Here is a 21366-nt window from a genome sequence, read left to right as displayed (position 1 = left end):
CAGGGGTGAACAAGGTATAGAGGTAATCAAAACTGGGGTAACATAAAGGCTCCCATCAAAATTAACCTATGCAGATCATTAAAATTAATAAGAACATGGCTGGGAAAAGTAAGTGATCAAGGGCACAACTTGCCTTCAATGAGCTCCTGCTCAGCTATCTCTACTTGTTGAACCTTAGTTTCCACAGTGGCTTGCTCGTCTACTCGCATCAACACAATACATACATAACATAGCATAAATTAACATCACATCAAACATGCAAATAGGATATACAGTAATAAACTAGATATTAAAATGAGACCATAGGAACTGGAATCACTAAAATTGGAGTTATAGATTTCAAGTTATGAATTTCTGTAGCTTTTATGTATTTAATACAAGATTAAGTATTAGATAAATTTAAATGAGCCTTTCATGCCAAAACAGAGGCACTAAGTGATAGAGAATATTATTACAAATTTTTAGAAATTGGAATGGTTCAATTTGGAGCTAAAATGAATTTTCTATGCAATAAACAAGTTTTAGCACTTATTTTCATATTAAAATCTGTTTTCTAATTATTTTATTCGATTTACAACAGGCTCTGGATTGGGCCACGAATTCCAGAGAAGTCAGGGGTCTCTGCGCAAAAGATACTAGACCCAGCGCACAGTCGGATAGGATGGCGGGTTAATTTTCGTTTTAGTCGGGGTCTCTTTAGCGAAATGTGCAAGCCGAAGGGGTATCATCTAATCTGAACCGTTCGATTAGGTGTGGACGCGCGAGATTAGATCTAGCCTTTCCCGAACCGGTACGCGACTGCAGCCGTTGGATCCCAAATCAACGCACCCTGAGTTTATGAAACCAGATCTAACCACTACCGTTAGATTCGAGATCAACGGTACCCGACCAAAGTGGCGAAGGGGTACGCTACTTCTAATCGCAGTCGTTCCCTGGGAGATCAACGGCGCGTAAACCTTCTTCTCCTCTGGTTGCCGAGCGCGACGGCGCCCGCTCCCACGGCGACCCGCTCGCCGGAGAACCATCAAATCGGCCACAAACCCGCCTGAGTTTCCAATCCAACCAAGCCACACTAAGCCAAAGGTAGGGCGAACCCGATAGAGCCCCCAATTTAATGTTTGACTGATGTTACCACCCTGGCCACAGAGTGGAGCGGATCCACGGCGGCGCTTGAACCACGGCGGGCACTACCCGCTGCGGCAATGCCCAACTACCCTGCCCAGATGATGCGCCAACATGAAAAGAACAAGGCGAGCCAGCAGGAGGTAGCTATTACCGTAGCTGTTGAGGAGAATCGCCAATTGCCGATGGAGCGTATGCCGCGGCGGAGGAGCACGTCGACGACCAATTCCAGTCGACGCTGGTGGAGCCCCTGCCTGACGATGCCCACAAAAGCTCCCACGCGTGTTAACGGAGCTGCCACAACGCTTTTCCCGGCTTGGACGGTGGTGCAGAGGGAGAATCCCCGCGGCGGCGAGGAGAGGCGGCGCGCGAGGTGCGACTGGATGTTGTTAGCGAAAAGGGGCAGAGACGGGTCACGGGAAGCGCTGCGCGAGGGTTCTTATGGGCGGTTAGTTGCGCGTGGGGACGATTCCTGGATCTTGACCCGCCATGCTCGGGTCGACGGAAATCCAGCCGCGGCAGCACCGGATTTTTCTGTTGAAGAAGACGCCTGCGGTGGGGTTCGGCTGACAGAGGGGGCCCGCGTGGAAGTGAGCGCGGTGAGCGAGAGGGAGGGGCTGCGAGGCGGACCCACTGGTAAGCCAAACCAGGTTTGGCCGCAGGGATCCCTGGTGCGCGGGTCCCGCGCGACAGCTTAACAGGCGGGGCGCAGTGTATGGCACGTGGGCCCCGGGTGTCGGCGCCGTGCTTGCACTGCCGCGTGAGAGGTTTCTGAGGTGGGCCGATTGTGAGATACGAGGCCCATTAGCTGGGTTTTGTTTTATCTTTTTTTCATTCCTTTTTCACCATTTTCTAATCCAAATTTGAATTCAAGTTTCAAATCAAACTTAGGCCGAATTTATTCCCAAATCATATGGTGAAGTTAAAATACCAGTTTTAGAGATATAATTATATTATTTATTTTTTTATATATATCATTTCTCTTCTCCTTTTCAAAACCCAAATTTTAATTTAGGGTTTGATTTAACTTCTAGTATTTATTATCTTATTATCCTTATTATTATTTTATTTAATGCACAAACATAAAAACTCCACATGATGCATTTTTTTATCATTTGTTTGAATTAAACTCTAAATTTCAGGTATGCTCTTTTTATGATGCAAATGAGACACATAAAATGGAGGAGATCTCTCCAATATTCTTGGTATACAATTTTGAGTATTACAAATCCTACCCCCCTTAAAAATAATCTCGTCCTCGAGATTTAGGAAGATCTAGGGAAAAGGTGGGGAAAATCTACGCGAAGCTCTTCTTCTCTTTCCCATGTTGCTTCATCTTCGCCATGGTGACTCCATTGCACTTTGCACATCTTTATAACCTTATTCCTCGTAACTCGAGTCAAAGTATCCAAAATCTTGATGGGGTATTCAGCATAAGTCAGGTCATCTTGAACACTAAGGTCTTCCATTGGTAATTGTTCTTCAGGCACCCTGAGACATTTCTTCAGCTGGGATACATGAAATACATCATGAACATCCGCAAGATGATCCGGTAACTCCAATTGATATGCAACCTCACCCACTCGCTTTAAGATTAAGAAGGGTCCAATAAAGCGAGGGGACAACTTTCCTTTGACTTTGAATCTTCTCATACCCCGGAGTGGTGACACCTTCAAATAGACATAATCTCCCTCCTTAAACTCAAGCAATCTTCTCCGGGTATCAGCATAGCTCTTCTGCCTGGACTGTGCAGTTCTCAAATTCTCCCTTATTTGCTGGACTTGATCCTCTGCTTCTTGTATAATCTCAGGCCCAAACAACTGCCTTTCATCAGTTTGATCCCAATACAGTGGAGCCCTGCACTTTCTGCCATACAAAGCCTCAAACGGTGACATCTTCAAACTGGCCTGGTAGCTATTATTATATGAGAACTCAGCATATGGTAGACTCTTATCCCAACTACCACCATGCTTAAGAGCACAAGCTCTTAACATATCTTCTAACACTTGGTTAGTCCTCTCAGTCTGCCCATCAGTCTGTGGATGGTAAGCCGAACTAAAATTTAATCTTGTATCCAAGGACTCGTGCAACTTCTTCCAATATCGAGAGGTAAACTGTGATCCCCGGTCTGACACAATCTTCTTTGGTACACCATGCAGGCATACAATCCGTGCCATGTACAACTCTGCCAACTTGGCTCCTGAATACGTGGTCTTCACTGGAATAAAGTGGGCTACTTTAGTTAGCCTGTCCCCAATCACCCATATAGAATCATATCCAGCAGATGTGCGGGGTAATCCAACAATGAAGTCCATGCCAATCTCTTCCCATTTCCACTCAGGTATCTTCAGTGGGTGCAATAGTCCGGCTGGCCTCTGGTGTTCAGCTTTAACTCTTTGGCACACATCGCACATAGCCACATGTGCGGCCACATCTCTCTTCAATCCATACCACCAATATTTTTGCTTCAAACCCTGATACATCTTAGTACTTCCAGGGTGGATAGAATAAACTGAGTCATGTGCTTCCTTCAATATAGTTTCCCGAAGACTATCAATTTCGGGAACACAGATCCGATTCTTGAACCATATCGTGCCTTGCTCATCCTCTGTGAATTCCGGGCCTCTACCCTCTGTTATCAGATCCTTGATCTCCTGGATTTTGGCATCACCAATCTGACCTTTACGAATTTCTTGCTCCAAGGTAGGTTCCAATTCAATAGTCACTCCTTCCGTATGTGTAACAATTCCCAGGTTGAGTCTCTCAAAATCTTTTGCTAATTCATCAGGTAGCTGGACAACGAAAGCGGAGTGAACATGCTCCTTTCGACTCAAGGCATCTGCAACCAAATTTGCCTTGCCTGGGTGATAGTGAATCTCCAAATCATAATCCTTAATGAGCTCCAACCAACGACGTTGCCTAAGATTGAGATCCTTCTGAGTGAATATATACTTCAAACTCTTATGATCCGTGTATACTTGGCACTTAGTTCCCATAATGTAGTGTCTCCAAATCTTAAGTGCATGCACAACTGCTGCCAGCTCTAAATCATGAGTGGGGTAGTTCAATTCATGCCTCCTCAACTGACGAGATGCATAGGCAATCACATGACCATCTTGCATAAGCACACATCCAAGTCCTTGGCCACATGCATCACAGTAAATGTCAAATCCCTTCTGCAGATCTGGCATAACCAATACTGGCGGAGACATTAATCTCTCCTTCAATTGATCAAAGCTCTCTTGGCATTTCTCATCCCACTTGAATTCTCTTCCTTTCTCCAAAAGCGAGGTCATAGGCTTGGCAATCTTAGAGAGCCCTTCAATAAATCTCCGATAATATCCTGCGAGTCCCAAGAAACTCCGAATCTCAGTAACTGTAGTGGGCACTCTCCACTCCATAATCTCCTTCACTTTAGAAGGATCCACTGCTATTCCTCCATTAGAAATAATATGACCAAGGAATGGCACCTTGTCAATCCAAAACTCGCACTTGCTGAACTTAGCGTAGAGTTGATTATCTCGCAACTTCTGTAGCACCAACCTTAGATGTTGTTCATGATCACTTTCATTCTTAGAATAGATAAGAATATCGTCGATAAATACCACGACGAATCTGTCCAAATACTCCATAAACACTTTGTTCATCAAATTCATGAAATAAGCCGGTGCATTGGTTAATCCAAATGACATAACAGTAAACTCATATAATCCATATCGATTCGAGAATGTTGTCTTAGGAATATCCGATGGTCTAATCCTCATCTGATGGTAACCGGATCGGAGATCAATCTTCGAGAATACTCTAGCACCTCTCATCTGATCAAATAAATCCTCAATACGGGGCAACAGATACTTGTTCTTCACCGTAACATCATTAATCAACTGCTTCTTCAGTTCCTTCAACTCCTCTACGGACATTTTATATGGCCGTTTAGAAATAGGGGCGGTTCCAGGTAAGAGATCAATAACAAACTCAACTTCCCTATCAGGGGGCATCCCTGGTAACTCCTCTGGAAAGACATCCGGAAAATCTCTAACCACCCGGATGTTGTCACCAACAAACTCCTCAGGCATAAAGAACATTGCACGCATGGATGAGGAGGTTACTGCAATATTAACTTGAAATCTTTCTCCTTTAGTGGTAGTGAGTTCTACGGTACCCCTACCACATGCTATAACGGCCTTTGCCTTTCTTAGCCATGACATACCAAGGATCAGATCTATACTGCTTGACTCTAATATTATAGCAGTAGCTCCAAATTCTCTACCCATAATGGTCAAGGTCAATCTACGTGTCATTTGATTCGCCTCAACAGGCCCTTTAGGTGTAATTACTATCATGGGTTTTCTCATATTTAGCAGTGGTATTTCATTTGTGTTGGCATATCTAGCAGACATGAATGAATGTGTAGCACCAGAATCAAATAATATTGTTGCAGGAATTGCATTAACATAAAACATACCAATTACGAGGTCCCCACCATCAGGAGTATCATCAACGCTGACTTGATTCACCCTGGCTATAGAATATCCCTTGCCACGGGTCTGTTGCTTGTTCTTAGCTGGTGTACCAGAATTTCCCATAGGACAAGCATTAGCATAGTGCCCAACCTGACTGCACTTGAAGCATGTAGGGCCGGTCTTCTGTCCTGTAGGCCTCGTCGGGGTGCCAGTGGGGGTAGCCTGTCGAGGAGGTGGAATCCTCAGTGGTGATTGCTGAACTGGGCGTGGTCCTCCTGGTCGAGTCGGTGTACCCTGTGGTGGAACGTAGCGGGGACGAACACTGCTGCTACCCTGTCCCTGCGAGATAGCCTTCCTCTTCAAATCACTCAGTTGAACACGCTTGTGTTCAATAGCAAGAGCCTTATCCAGTAGCCTCTGAAATGATGGAAAGGTGTGTGCCACCAGTGCATACTGCAAGGGTCCATTAAGTCCTTCAATAAAGTGCTCCTGCTTTCTTTCATCCTCAGCAACTTCCTCCGGAGCATACCTCGACAACTGAATAAATTTGTCCCTGTACTCGCTGACCGACATGTTGCCTTGCTTTAATGACAGAAACTCCTTCTTCTTGATCTTTATCATACCAGCTGGAATATGGTAGTTCCTAAATTGCGTACTGAACTCTGCCCAAGTAATAGTATCCGCAGCATCATGGGCAGCAGTATAAGAATCCCACCAGTCAGCAGCAGGACCAGTCAGACGTCCAGAAGCATATAAAACCTTCTCCCGGTCAGTGCATTGTGCAATATTCAGCATCTTCTCAATTGACTTCAACCAATCGTCTGCATCAAGTGGATCTGGCGAACTGGCGAAGGTCGGTGGCTTATGACTCATAAACTCCCGGTGCTTATCATGAGGTGGAACTGGTGGTGGTGGTGGAGGCAATGGCACTTGTTGCTGTTGTTGCTGTTGTTGAAGTTGTTGTTGCAGCTGCTGTTGTTGCGCCCTCCTTTCTTGGCGTATCTCATCTCTCTCCTGGCGCAACTCCTGGCGTATATCTTCTCTTTCCTGACGCATTTCCTGGCGTTCTTGCTGCATCTGGGCACGCATATCAGCCATGGTGTCTGCCATTTGCTGCATCACCGCCATCTGAGCAGCAACCAGTGGGTCAACTCCGCCTGGTGGAGGATTAGGAGGATTCATCTCTGCAGGCTGTGGCTGAGGTTGTCTATATATCCTTCGAGTGTGTCGATTAGGAGGCAAATCAATTCCACCACCCCTCCTGGTATTGACCATCTGAGTTAGATACATAAGGTAAGAGAAAGCAGTAGACAAGGCAGTAATTACGAATCATGTTAAATTGGGGGATTTATTAGCTAAGCAGATTAATGTTTTACCTACCATAGCTAATTTATTACCTTATGCTGGCACATACTAAGATGTCCATATATATAATATCTCAATCAATCAAAGAAGCAAATCAGACATTTTTCATCATAACAATCAAACAACATTTTTAAATATAGAAAATAGTTTTGATTTGGTCTTAGGCCTCATATCTCTTAAAATGTCATAGGGGTAGGGATTCCAAGGTGTGAAATCCATCTTGTCTCAGAGTAGAAAAGGTAAGAATGATCAGAGTAGAACAGTAGAAGGTGAGACAGGATCAAGATAAGTGTAGAAAGAATCAGAGTAAGGTAAGTAGGTAAGGGTTTTATCCATTTCTATCTAGGTTTCGTCCTACAGTCAACATTTCCTCTGATACCACTTCTGTAACACCCGGATTTAAGGAACAAAGCCGGGTGCATCTCATACATGCGCCAAGAAGACAACATATATAATAACAGAGTGTATAGAGATAAATGTCATAAATCATCAGAGTATTTATTACATAGCGGAAGACTTATTACAAAATAAAAGATAAATATAAAACGAACTAAGGATCGTCGGCGCCAATGTCGACTGAGAAACGCCACCTAGATCAAATCGAACTCCTCGCTTTGTGGCTCCTCCTGAACCACCTGTTCTTCTCCTGTGGGGGGGTGTGAGACAGCAAGAGTGAGCTCACATACGTTCATAGCTCAACAAGTCGTGGGGAATAATGTGGCATGAACTCACCAAAGGTGGGAGTTCATGTGGTGTAAGGCTAATCAATGAAGTAAAGGCTGAGGCTGAGCATTGCTTTTATAAGTTGGTCAAAATTTTATTAGCAATTACTAAGTGTAAGTAAATACCAAACCTTAATAATAATAAAGAATAGTAATAGTAAAGTAATCCCAAATGCGATGCAAATGTCAAATTAAATTTAAGTTCCATAGTTAATCATGTGAGGGTCCGAGCCGCTCTTGACCGTGAGCACGGCTAGTATACTAGTTTTACACTCTGCAGAGGTTGCACATCTTTACCCACAAGCCGTGTTACCCATCTGCCAAGGGGTCATGAATCCCATACACCTCTACCAAGGAAGCGAGGCAGGGTAACACTACGAGGCCTTTACAAAGTTCCACTAGCTTCAGAAATCCCGCTACAGTTTATAGGAAGCTCCAATGCAGGGTTCTTGCCTGACCGCCATCGCAGCAAAGTCAACCCAAGGACCTCCCTACACTGACCACTCCCTTACTGCCCTTGCCCCTTTCGGGTAAGGAAGACCTCCACTAGCTTTCCTAGTTAATCAGCCAAGGGCGTCCCATTAAACCCTTGTGGTAGCACTGTTTTCCCGGGTGGTCGCTCCATGTTCCCATTAATTTAATGATCTTAACATGAACAGTAATAATAACAAGATAATAACAGAATAATCATGAATAGTGTATCTCCATACCCAATCCACATAAAGCAATAGCAAGTACTACCCAAAAATATTTCAGGGGTGAACAAGGTATAGAGGTAATCAAAACTGGGGTAACATAAAGGCTCCCATCAAAATTAACCTATGCAGATCATTAAAATTAATAAGAACATGGCTGGGAAAAGTAAGTGATCAAGGGCACAACTTGCCTTCAATGAGCTCCTGCTCAGCTATCTCTACTTGTTGAACCTCAGTTTCCACAGTGGCTTGCTCGTCTACTCGCATCAACACAATACATACATAACATAGCATAAATTAACATCTCATCAAACATGCAAATAGGATATACAGTAATAAACTAGATATTAAAATGAGACCATAGGAACTGGAATCACTAAAATTGGAGTTATAGATTTCAAGTTATGAATTTCTGTAGCTTTTATGTATTTAATCCAAGATTAAGTATTAGATAAATTTAAATGAGCCTTTCATGCCAAAACAAAGGCACTAAGTGATAGAGAATATTATTACAAATTTTTAGAAATTGGAATGGTTCAATTTGGAGCTAAAATGAATTTTCTATGCAATAAACAAGTTTTAACACTTATTTTCATATTAAAATCTGTTTTCTAATTATTTTATTCGATTTACAACAGGCTCTGGATTGGGCCACGAATTCCAGAGAAGTCAGGGGTCTCTGCGCAAAAGATACTAGACCCAGCGCACAGTCGGATAGGATGGCGGGTTAATTTTCGTTTTAGTCGGGGTCTCTTTAGCGAAATGTGCAAGCCGAAGGGGTATCATCTAATCTGAACCGTTCGATTAGGTGTGGACGCGCGAGATTAGATCTAGCCTTTCCCGAACCGGTACGCGACTGCAGCCGTTGGATCCCAAATCAACGCACCCTGAGTTTATGAAACCAGATCTAACCACTACCGTTAGATTCGAGATCAACGGTACCCGACCAAAGTGGCGAAGGGGTACGCTACTTCTAATCGCAGCCGTTCCCTGGGAGATCAACGACGCGTAAACCTTCTTCTCCTCTGGTTGCCGAGCGCGACGGTGCCCGCTCCCACGGCGACCCGCTCGCCGGAGAACCATCAAATCGGCCACAAACCCGCCTGAGTTTCCAATCCAACCAAGCCACACTAAGCCAAAGGTAGGGCGAACCCGATAGAGCCCCCAATTTAATGTTTGACTGATGTTACCACCCTGGCCACGGAGTGGAGCGGATCCACGGCGGCGCTTGAACCACGGCGGGCACTACCCTGCCCAGATGATGCGCCAACAGGAAAAGAACAAGGCGAGCCAGCAGGAGGTAGCTATTACCGTAGCTGTTGAGGAGAATCGCCAATTGCCGATGGAGCGTATGCCGCGGCGGAGGAGCACGTCGACAACCAATTCCAGTCGACACCGGTGGAGCCCCTGCCTGACGATGCCCACAAAAGCTCCCACGCGTGTTAACGGAGCTGCCACAACGCTTTTCCCGGCTTGGACGGTGGTGCAGAGGGAGAATCCCCGCGGCGGCGAGGAGAGGCGGCGCGCGAGGTGCGACTGGATGTTGTTAGCGAAAAGGGGCAGAGACGGGTCACGGGAAGCGCTGCGCGAGGGTTCTTATGGGCGGTTAGTTGCGCGTGGGGACGATTCCTGGATCTTGACCCGCCATGCTCGGGTCGACGGAAATCCAGCCGCGGCAGCACCGGATTTTTCTGTTGAAGAAGACGCCTGCGGTGGGGTTCGGCTGACAGAGGGGGCCCGCGTGGAAGTGAGCGTGGTGAGCGAGAGGGAGGGGCTGCGAGGCGGACCCACTGGTAAGCCAAACCAGGTGTGGCCGCGGGGATCCCTGGTGCGCGGGTCCCGCGCGACAGCTTAACAGGCGGGGCGCAGTGTATGGCACGTGGGCCCCGGGTGTCGGCGCCGTGCTTGCACTGCCGCATGAGGGGTTTCTCAGGTGGGCCGATTGTGAGATACGAGGCCCATTAGCTGGGTTTTGTTTTATCTTTTTTTTTTCATTCCTTTTCACCATTTTCTAATCCAAATTTGAATTCAAGTTTCAAATCAAACTTAGGCCGAATTTATTCCCAAATCATATGGTGAAGTTAAAATACCAGTTTTAGAGATATAATTATATTTTTTATATATATCATTTCTCTTCTCCTTTTCAAAACCCAAATTTTAATTTAGGGTTTGATTTAACTTCTAGTATTTATTATCTTATTATCCTTATTATTATTTTTATTATTATTTTATTTAATGCACAAACATAAAAACTCCACATGATGCATTTTTTTATCATTTGTTTGAATTAAACTCTAAATTTCAGGTATGCTCTTTTTATGATGCAAATGAGGCACACAAAATGGAGGAGATCTCTCCAATATTCTTGGTATACAATTTTGAGTATTACAGCCAAAACGGGAAAGAAATCCGCACCGGACAGTGTCCAGTGGTGCACCGGACTGTCCGGTGCGCCAGTCGACAGAAGGCAAGAATTGCCTTCCTGGAATGCTCTCAACGGCTCCTAGCTACCTTGGGGCTATAAAAGGGACCCCTAGGCGCATGGAGGAGAAAACCAAGCATTCTCGAAGCATTCCTAAGCACCAAGACTCCAATTCCGCGCATTCGATTCTTTGTGATAGCAACTAGAGCTCCATTTGAGTAGAGAACTCTCCGGGTTGTGTTGTGAGCTCGAGTTGTGACTTGTGTGCGTATTGGTGCTCTGATTTTGTGTCTTGTGTGTGTTGCTCATCCCAGCCTTACTTCTGTGCTTCTTTGTGAACATCAAATTGTAAGGGCGAGAGGCTCCAAGTTGTGGAGATTCCTCGCAAGCGGGATATAGTAAACAAAGCAAAACACCGTGGTATTCAAGTGGGTCTTTGGACCGCTTGAGAGGGGTTGATTGCAACCCTCGTCCGTTGGGACGCCACAACATGGAGTAGGCAAGTGTTGGACTTGGCCGAACCACGGGATAAACCACTGTGCCTATCTGTGTTGATCTTCTTGTGGTTATCGTGTCTTGCAAGAACTCCTCTCTAGCCACTTGGCTTTATTGTGCTAACTCCTAATCAAGTTTTGTGGCATTAAGTTTCAAGTTTTTACAGGATCACCTATTCACCCCCCTCTAGGTGCTCTCAATTGGTATCAGAGCCGTTCTCTTCAAGAAAGGGACTAATCGCCCGAAGGGATGGATCCTAAGGGAAAGGGGATGGTGGTCAATGATAAGGAGAAGGAGACCATCTTCAACGAGCCGAGGGACAACAAAGCTACTGACTCCGGCTCGAGTCAAAAGAAGAAGGAAGGAAAGAAGAAGAGGTGCATCAAGAAGATCGTCTACTACGACGACAACGACGAGTCCTCTTCTTCCCAAAAGTACAACGACGACAACGACTACGAGAAAAAGAAGACGATTAACTCTAATTTTTCTTTCGATTACTCTCGTATTCCTAAAAGTACCAATGGTCATTTACTCTCCATTCCACTTGGTAAACCTCCTCACTTTGATGGAGAGGACTACGGATTTTGGAGTCACAAAATGCGTAGTCACTTGTTCTCTCTCCATCCAAGCATATGGGAGATAGTAGAAAGTGGAATGCAATTTTATAGTACTGATAGTCCCATATTTATCAATGAGCAAATTCACAAAAATGCACAAGCTACTACTGTTCTTCTAGCATCATTGTGCAGGGATGAATACCATAAGGTGAGCGGCTTGGATAACACCAAGCAGATCTGGGACACCCTCAAGATCTCGCATGAGGGGAACGACGTCACCATGCTCACCAAGATGGAGTTGGTGGAAGGCGAACTAGGAAGGTTCACGATGATCAGGGGAGAGGAGCCAACCCAAACGTACAACAGGATCAAGACCCTCGTCAACAAAATAAGGAGCTATGGAAGCATGCGATGGACGGACCACGACGTCGTCCGCCTAATGCTAAGGTCCTTCACTGTCCTTGATCCACATCTTGTAAACAATATTCGTGAGAATCCTAGGTACACCAAGATTACGCCCGAGGAAATACTTGGGAAGTTTGTAAGCGAGCGGATGATGATCAAGGAGGCAAGATACGTTGATGATGCGTTGAATGGCCCAATCCACGAGCCTCAAACCGTTGCTCTCAAAGCAACTAGGAGCAAGGAAGTGCTACCTAGCAAGGTGGCACAAGTTGAGGCGGCGGGGCTCAATGAGGAAGAGATGGCCCTCATCTTCAAGCGTTTCAAAACGGCGCTAAGGGGTCGCAAGGAGCATCCCAACAAGAACAAGACGAAGGGGAAGCGCTCATGCTTCAAATGTGGTAAGATTGGTCATTTTATCGCTAATTGTCCCGATAATGATAGTGACCAGGAACAAGAGAAGAAGAGGGAAAAGAAGAAGGCCTACAAGAAGGCTAAGGGCGAGGCACACCTTGGCAAGGAGTGGGACTCAGATTGTTCGTCATCCGACTCCGACAACGAAGGACTTGCCGCCTCAGCCTTCAACAAATCGTCCCTCTTCCCCAACGAGCATCACACTTGCCTCATGGCAAAGGAGAAGAAGGTAAACACTCGAAAGACTACTTATGCTTCTTCTAGTGATGATGAATCTAGCGATGATGAAATAGATTATGCTAGTTTGTTCAAGGGCTTAGAAAGAACTAAGATTGATAAGATTAATGAATTAATCGATGCCTTGAATGACAAGAATAGATTGTTAGAAAAGCAAGAGGATCTTCTGTATGAAGAACATGATAAAGTTGTAGAGGCACAAAAATCTCTTGCTTTAGAAGTCAAAAGGAATGAAATGCTTTCTTGTGAACTATCTACTTGCCATGAGACCATTTCAAGTTTAAAAAGTGTTAATGATGATTTAAATGCTAAAATAGAAGTAGCAAATAGATCTAACTCTTGTGTAGAACATGTTGTAATTTGCAATAGGTGTAAAGATTTTGATGTTGATGCTTGTAGTGAACACCTAGTTTCTATTGCAAAGTTAAATGATGAAGTGGCTAGTCTTAATGCCCAACTTAAGACTAGCAAAAATGAATTTGACAAACTAAAATTTGCAAGGGATGCCTACACTATTGGTAGACACCCTCAATTAAGGATGGGCTTGGCTTTAAGAGAGAAGCCAAGAACTTAACAAGTCATAAGGCTCCCATTCCCGCCAAGGAGAAAGGGAAGGCTCCTATGACTAATAGTAGTCAAAATAATCATGCTTTCATTTATGGTGATAAGAGAAATTCTAGAAATGTTCATAGGAGTTGTAATGCTTATGATTCAAATGCAATGTTTGCTTCAAGTTCTTCCTATGTGCATGGTAGAGATATGCCTAGGAGAAATGTTATTCATCATATGCCTAGGAGAAATGTTGCTAATGTTACTAGGAAAATAAGTGAACCTTCTACAATTTATCATGCCTGCAATGCTTCCTTTGCAATTTGTAGAAAGAATAAGAAGGTGATTGCTAGGAAATTAGGGGCAAAATGCAAGGGAGACAAAACTTGCATTTGGGTCCCTAAGACCATTGTTACTAACCTTGTAGGACCCAACACGAGTTGGGTACCTAAGACCCAAGCCTAAATTGCCTTGCAGGTTTATGCATCCGGGGGCTCAAGCTGGATTATCGACAGCGGATGCACAAACCACATGACTGGGGAGAAGAAGATGTTCTCTTCCTACGTCAAGAACAAAGACTCCCAAGACTCAATCATATTCGGTGACGGGAATCAAGGCAAGGTGAAAGGGTTAGGTGTGGGGGATAGATATCCCCCGGGTCCACTAAAAGAGTAAAAGACCTCACGAAAGGCCCAAGGGCCCAATAAATCGTAAGGTCATTCTTTCGTGGGCCTGGGGAGAGACAACCAGCAAAGCAGATCGACATGAGGCCGGATTGGTGCAAACCCAGACGACCCACAACGTCGAGCGAGTGACCACAACAGAGATCCGACTTTCCCGCGTTGGAGCCCCCATGCAGCGGAGCCATGCGAGGATAAGTCGGCAGGGCTACAGGGAGATAAACTCAAGCGGTTCACTATATTTTAGCTACACATTGTTATCATATCCACATGTATTGCCCCACGGTCGAATATATAAGGCCTAGGGGGCACCCCTTCAGAACGATCGACCCTATTACTTAGCCACCCACATCAACTCTCTGCATTCTCAATTCAGAGATCTCTCTTGTAACCTTGTCCACCAAGCATACTCACCAGGACGTAGGGTGTTACGCGTCTCTAAGCGGCCTGAACCTGCAAACATTGTCCACTGTCCCTCGTGCATCTGGCACGAACCATTTTGCTACAGTCGTCGACACCGTCCTACTCCTAAAAACACCTTGAGGGGCATCCCCGGGTGTGCGGTCGGACCCAAAACACCGACAGCTGGCGCGCCAGGTAGGGGGTGTGTCGACGATCCAAGCTAGCTCAATGGCTGTCACCTTCTACAGCAAGATCACCCTTCGTCCCGGATCCGTATTCTGCTTTGGAACAATCTCATCCATAGCAGACGAAAAGGGAACTCTACACCGCATTGCGGATCCACCGGAAAAGAAGTCTCCTCCAACAAACTCCGAAAATGCCGGAGAAGCGCAACCTCCAGCTCTCCGGAAAGAGGTCGTCTCCAGAAAGTCGGAGGCCGAGGGCCCGCTGACCCGGAGAACTCCACTGTCTACTTCCCCGACAAGAGAATGGACACAGATCACGAGGAAAAAGGAGACCAAGGAGAAGCAAGTTGTTCTTTTCGTTCCTCCGCCCTCAAAGGAGAACGGAAAGAAGGTCGCCATGACAGCAGCACTGTTCTATCCTGACGTCCTCTTCATCGAGAGAGCGGAATCGCACACCGTCTCCGACGACGAGCCGACCGCACCCGGAGAAGAACCGCCTCAACGAGAATCCCGCCGACGGAGGAACCGGCGCAGGAACGTTCGACGACATCACGCGGCCAGAGAACGGGATCTGGAGCAACCTGTCTCGCGAGACGAGGTCTCGGAGATAGGAGAAACTCCGGAAGAACGCGTCTTCAGAGAACGAAGGAACTCCCGAAGACGTCATCGCCGATGGGCTCAGGAATAAGCCGAGCAAGATGCAAGGCAACGCCGGGAGAATCCATTCTTCAGGCGCAACCTGAACCCCGACTTCGCCCGAGCCATGAACATGCCGAGCGAAGTCGGAGGAGTACTAGCTCGGATAGTTGATGGACTCCCTCGGACTCCCGACGCCGAGGGCTACCGACGATTGTTCACCCAGGCGGCCAACCATCTTCTACCACTTGCTCACCCGCCGAACGATCTACGACACGCCATCAACAGTCGCCGAGATGCGCGAAGCTCCATCAATGCTTCGCGCGAACGGCGGCATGAGAACGAGATCCGGCGTCGGGAGGAGTACGACAGGGATCATGGCATCCCAGCTCAGAGCCAGGCCACCAGAACTGAGTCGGCAACGGCCTCAACTGGCGGTACCACCCGGGGACGGTCGAGGAACCACAACCACTACTCCCCTCCCCGGGACAGACATCATCCCCGACGACAGGAGGACACGTGCGGAGTGTCTGCTCTTACTCCGCGCCTTAGGGCCATCCAATGGCCTCCCAACTTCAAGGTATCCAATGTCGACAAATATGAACCTAAGCAGGATCCAGGGGGTTGGCTAGCCGTCTACACCACCGCTGCTCGAGCTGCCGGGGCGTCCGAAGATGTGATGACCGCGTACTTACCCATTGTCCTTGGGCAAGACGCGCTGCAATGGCTGCGACATCTACCCCGACACTGCATCGACGACTGGGGCGACTTCAGTCGATGCTTCACCGCCAACTTCCAGTCCCTCTCCGACAAACCGGCGCAACCGTGGGACCTCAAATCCATCAAGCGTCGGGGGGACGAGACTCTCCGGTCGTACCTCAAAAGGTTCTAGACCATGAGAAATCGTATCCCCGAGGTCACGGAGGCGGCCGTGATCGAGGACTTCTACAGAGGATCCAATGACTCGGCTTTCGTCCGAGCCATACTACAGAAGGCGCCGACTACCTCCGAGGAGCTGTTCCGGGAAGCCGACCTCTACATCACCGCCGACGAGCGGGCCCAGGACCTCAACGGAGGAGCAAAGCCCGCACCGGCAGCACCACGACGCGACGCGAACCAGCAACCCGACAAACGATGGGAGAAGAGGCCTCGCGAAGAAGTACACGCCGCCGGACCACCTGCCTCTCGCGCCCGAGGAGGACCTCGTGGAGGCGAACGCACGCTGGACGACATCCTCGACGCCCAGTGCCCGTACCACAAGGACATGCGCCACACTCTTCGTAACTGCCGGGACTTCAAGCACTCCGTCGGGCACGGCCGACCCTTCCAACCTCTACCTCCTCCTCCGCCGAGGGGAGGACCAGATGAACCACGACAACCCCATCAGCAGGAGGAGGGAGGAGGAGGAGCCTTCCCGCGCGTTGACAGGGAGGTCAATGTCATTTTCGGCGGACATGGGACGCAGGAAAACAAAAGACAACAAAAGCTCAACGACCGCCAGATACTGGTGGCGACCACCGGTCCTCCCGCCCCATATCGGTGGTCGGAGCACCCGATTACTTTCACTCGGGAGGATCAATGGCTCAACTTCGACCATCCAGGCAAATACCCGCTCCTCGTCGATCCGGTGATCCGAGAGAGCCGGGTGAAGAAGGTGCTAGTGGACGGGGGGAGCAGCATCAACGTCACCTTCCCCGGACACTCCAAGACCTGGGAGTTCACCTCAAAGAGCTCCACGAGTCGGACACTCCTTTCTTCGGCATCATGCCGATGGAAGGAGAATACCTGCTGGGCCACATCTACATGCCTGTCACCTTCGGAACTCCGGAGAACTACAGAACCGAGTTCTTGAGGTTTGAAGTGGCGAACTTCGACTGCGGGTACAACGCCATCATCGGGAGGCCGGGACTGGCCAAATTCATGGCCATCCCCCATTACACGTATATGATACTGAAGATGCCAGGACCGCAAGGAATCATAACTGTGCGCGCCGACTTCCAAGGCGCCGCAGAGTGGTTCCGAGTGGCCATCCAAGCAGCCCTCACCACCAAGCCGTCGGCGGTTTCTTCAACACTGGCGAACTCTAAGCCTGAGGAGGACCTTGCAGTACCGGCAAACGAAGCTCAGGCCGCGACCTCTATGCGGCCGACTGAAGAAACCAAGAGGATCAACCTGGGGTTCGCTGATGAACGCAAGACTGCCATCATCAGCTCCAGCTTGGGCGACAAATAGGAAAGCGCGCTCGTCCAGTTTCTGCAAGATAACTGAGATGTATTTGCATGGCAACCTGCGGATATGCCGGGAGTCCCAAGAGAACTGGCCGAGCACAAACTAAAGGTCTATCCCCAGGCAAGGCCGATTCGGCAAAAGCTACGTCGTTTCACGCCCGACAAGGGAGAGGCCATTCGCGCCGAGTTAGCTCGCTTGGTCGCGGTTGGATTTATTAGAGAAGTGTTACACCCCGAGTGGTTAGCCAACCCTGTTCTTGTACTCAAAAAGAATAAAGTGGATTGGCGCATGTGCGTCGACTATACCGATCTCAACAAACACTGTCCGAAGGATCCCTTTGGGCTCCCAAGGATAGATCAGGTGGTGGACTCCACCGCTGGATGTTCTGTGCTGTCTTTCTTGGATTGCTATTCCGGATACCATCAGATTAGTTTGGCGAAGGAAGACGAAGAAAAAACAACGTTCATCACTCTGTTTGGTGCTTTCTGTTACACCTCCATGCCGTTCGGCCTCAAAAACGCTGGGGCGACTTATCAGAGAGCCATTCAAACGTGCTTAGCCGATCACTGGGGCAAGCGTGTGGAGGCCTACGTAGATGATGTGGTAATCAAAACGGAGAATTCGGAAAACTTCATCGAAGACTTACAGCTGGTTTTCAACAGTCTGAGACGGTATAGATGGAAGCTAAATCCCGAAAAATGTGTTTTCGGGGTACCAGCAGGAAAGTTACTCGGGTTTATCGTCAGCCACCGAGGAATTGAGGCTAATCCGGATAAGATTGAAGCTATCATGAAGATGGAAGCGCCTCGATCACAAAAGAAGGTTCAGCGACTTACTGGATGTATGGCGGCTCTGAGCAGATTTATATCCAGGCTGGGGGGAAAAGGTTTGCCGTTTTACAAGCTACTCAAGAAGGTGGATAAGTTTCAGTGGACTTCAGAAGCACAGGAAGCTCTAGATGCGCTGAAGAAATTCTTGACAACACCACCAGTACTGAAGCCACCTCGACGAGCTACGTCAACTCAACCAGCTGAAGATCTGCTATTGTATATCTCTTGCACGACTCACGTGGTAAGCACCGCGTTGGTAGTCGAGCGAGTAGAAGAAGGACATGCCTACCCAGCGCAACATCCTGTTTACTTCATCAGTGAAGTTCTAGGCCCCTCAAAGAAAAAGTATCCTCAAGTTCAGAAGCTATTTTACGCAGTACTTCTAACTGCCCGCAAGCTACGTCACTACTTTGATGACCACAAAGTCATAGTAGTCACTGGTTTTCCAATAGGGGATATTCTTCACAACAAGGAAGCCATTGGCCGGATAGCCAAATGGGCTTGTGAGTTGGGATCTCATGACATCGAGTTCCGACCTCGCACTGCCATCAAAACTCAAGCACTGGTTGATTTCGTATCAGAGTGGACTGAGCAGCAAGTACCAGATAACCCAGAGACTGCAGAAGTATGGCGAATGTATTTTGATGGCTCGCTGAGGCTGCAGGGAGCAGGAGCAGGGATTCTCTTCACCGCACCTGGAGGCGAGCACCTCAAATACGCCCTCCAGTTGCTATTTTCGGCCTCCAACAATGCAGCCGAGTATGAAGCTCTGATCCATGGATTGAACATCGCCATCTCATTGGGCATCAAGAGAATGATGGTATACGGAGACTCTCTGGTAGTCATTAGCCAGATAAACAAGAAGTGGGATTGTTCAAGCGATTCAATGGGAAAATACTACGCTGCCGTCCGAAAGCTGGAAGATAAATTTGAGGGTCTGGAATTTCATCATGTAGAAAGAGATCGGAACATAGCAGCCGATGTACTGTCCAAGCTAGGATCCAGTCGAACTCAGGTCCCACCCGGAGTCTTTGTGCAAGAAATACTACAGCCGAGTATCTCAATGGATCAAACAGAAGAGTGCAACATTATAGATCAACCCGAGTCAGACTCTGATGACTGGAGAAGGCCAATCATCAAGTATATAAAGAATGAAGAAGAACCAGATGACAAGAACTCGGCCGAGCGCATTGCCAGACAGTCGGCTCACTACACACTCATTGGGGAGACGTTGTACAGAAGGGGTGCATCAGGCGTCCTCATGAAGTGCATTCTCCCGTCTATTGGGGAGCAACTTCTGGAGGAGGTCCATGCTGGGCAATGTGGAATACATGCAGCCTCCAGAACACTAGTCGGGAAGGTCTTCAGGTCAGGATTCTATTGGCCAACAGCAAAGAGTGATGCAGCCGAGTTAGTTCAGAGGTGCGAAGCTTGCCAATACTTGTCAAAGCAACAACATATGCCAGCACAGCAACTGCAGACCATACCAGTAACTTGGCCTTTCGCATGCTGGGGACTGGATATGATTGGACCTTTCAAGAAAGCTCAAGGGGGATACACTCATGTATTGGTAGCAATCGACAAATTCACTAAATGGATAGAGTTCAAGCCCATTGCTTCTTTAACCTCTACTAAGGCCGTGGAATTAATACAAGACATAATATTCAGATTCGGGATACCAAACAGCATCATAACTGACTTAGGATCCAACTTCACAAGTTCAGAGTTCTTCGACTTCTGCGAGCAAAAGAGCATTCAGATCAAGTATGCATCTGTAGCACATCCAAGAGCCAACGGACAGGTTGAGCGAGCCAACGGGATGATACTGGAGGCACTCAGGAAAAAGGTCTTCGACAAGAATGAAAAGTTCACAGGAAAGTGGATAAGGGAATTGCCCTATGTCGTTTGGAGCCTAAGAACCCAACCCAGCCGAGCTTTGCATGAAAACACTCCTTTCTTCATGGTCTATGGGTCAGAGGCAGTGCTACCCGCCGATCTCAAGTTCGGGGCGCCAAGGTTGATCTTCAAAAACATAGCAGAAGCCAAGGCCACCAGGCTGGAAGACATTGATGTACTTGAAGAAGAACGACTGAATGCGGTAATCCAATCAGCACGGTACCAGCAGACTCTAAGGCGCTATCACGACAAGGCTGTGCGACAGCGATCCTTCTCAATAGGAGATCCCGTCCTCCGCCGAATTCTAACGGGGGAGGGACGACACAAGTTATCGCCCTTATGGGAAGGACCCTTCATAGTAGCAGAAGTCACTCGGCCCGGATCATATCGCCTCACTCAGATGGATGGCACAGAAGTCGGGAACTCCTGGAACATAGAGCACCTCAGGAAGTTTTATCCCTAGCTGTATCTCAAAAAGCTATCGGGACGACGATGTACTCTGTAAAGTGGAAATATGTCATCAATAAAAAAGGGGTTTCAAAGACACTCAATTTGTTCACGATTGACTTGCATTCTTACTTAACTCGGGGTGACCACTATGCCCCGCTAACGGAGCAATCGACTTAAGTCGGCAATGACTTAAGGCGGTGCGACATGCTCACGCTTACTTAACTCGGGGTGACCACTATGCCCTGCTAACGGAGCAATCGACTTAAGTCGGCAACGACTTAAGGCGGTGCGACATGCTCACGCTTACTTAACTCGGGGTGACCACTATGCCCTGCTAACGAAGCAATCGACTTAAGTCGGCAATGACTTAAGGCGGTGCGACATGCTCACGCTTACTTAACTTGGGGTGACCACTATGCCCTGCTAACGGAGCAATCAACTTAAGTCGGCAACGACTTAAGACGGTGCGACATGCTCACGCTTACTTAACTCGGGGTGACCATTATGCCCTGCTAACGGAGCAATCGACTTAAGTCGGCAACGACTTAAGGCGGTGCGACATGCTCACGCTTACTTAACTCGGGGTGACCACTATGCCCTGCTAACGGAGCAATC

This window comes from Zea mays, chromosome 1, assembly GCF_902167145.1.
Source record: "Zea mays cultivar B73 chromosome 1, Zm-B73-REFERENCE-NAM-5.0, whole genome shotgun sequence".
In the NCBI taxonomy this organism is placed as follows: Eukaryota; Viridiplantae; Streptophyta; class Magnoliopsida; order Poales; family Poaceae; genus Zea; species Zea mays.
The sequence above is the reverse complement of the archived record's forward strand: the minus strand, read 5'-3'. Positions refer to the sequence as shown.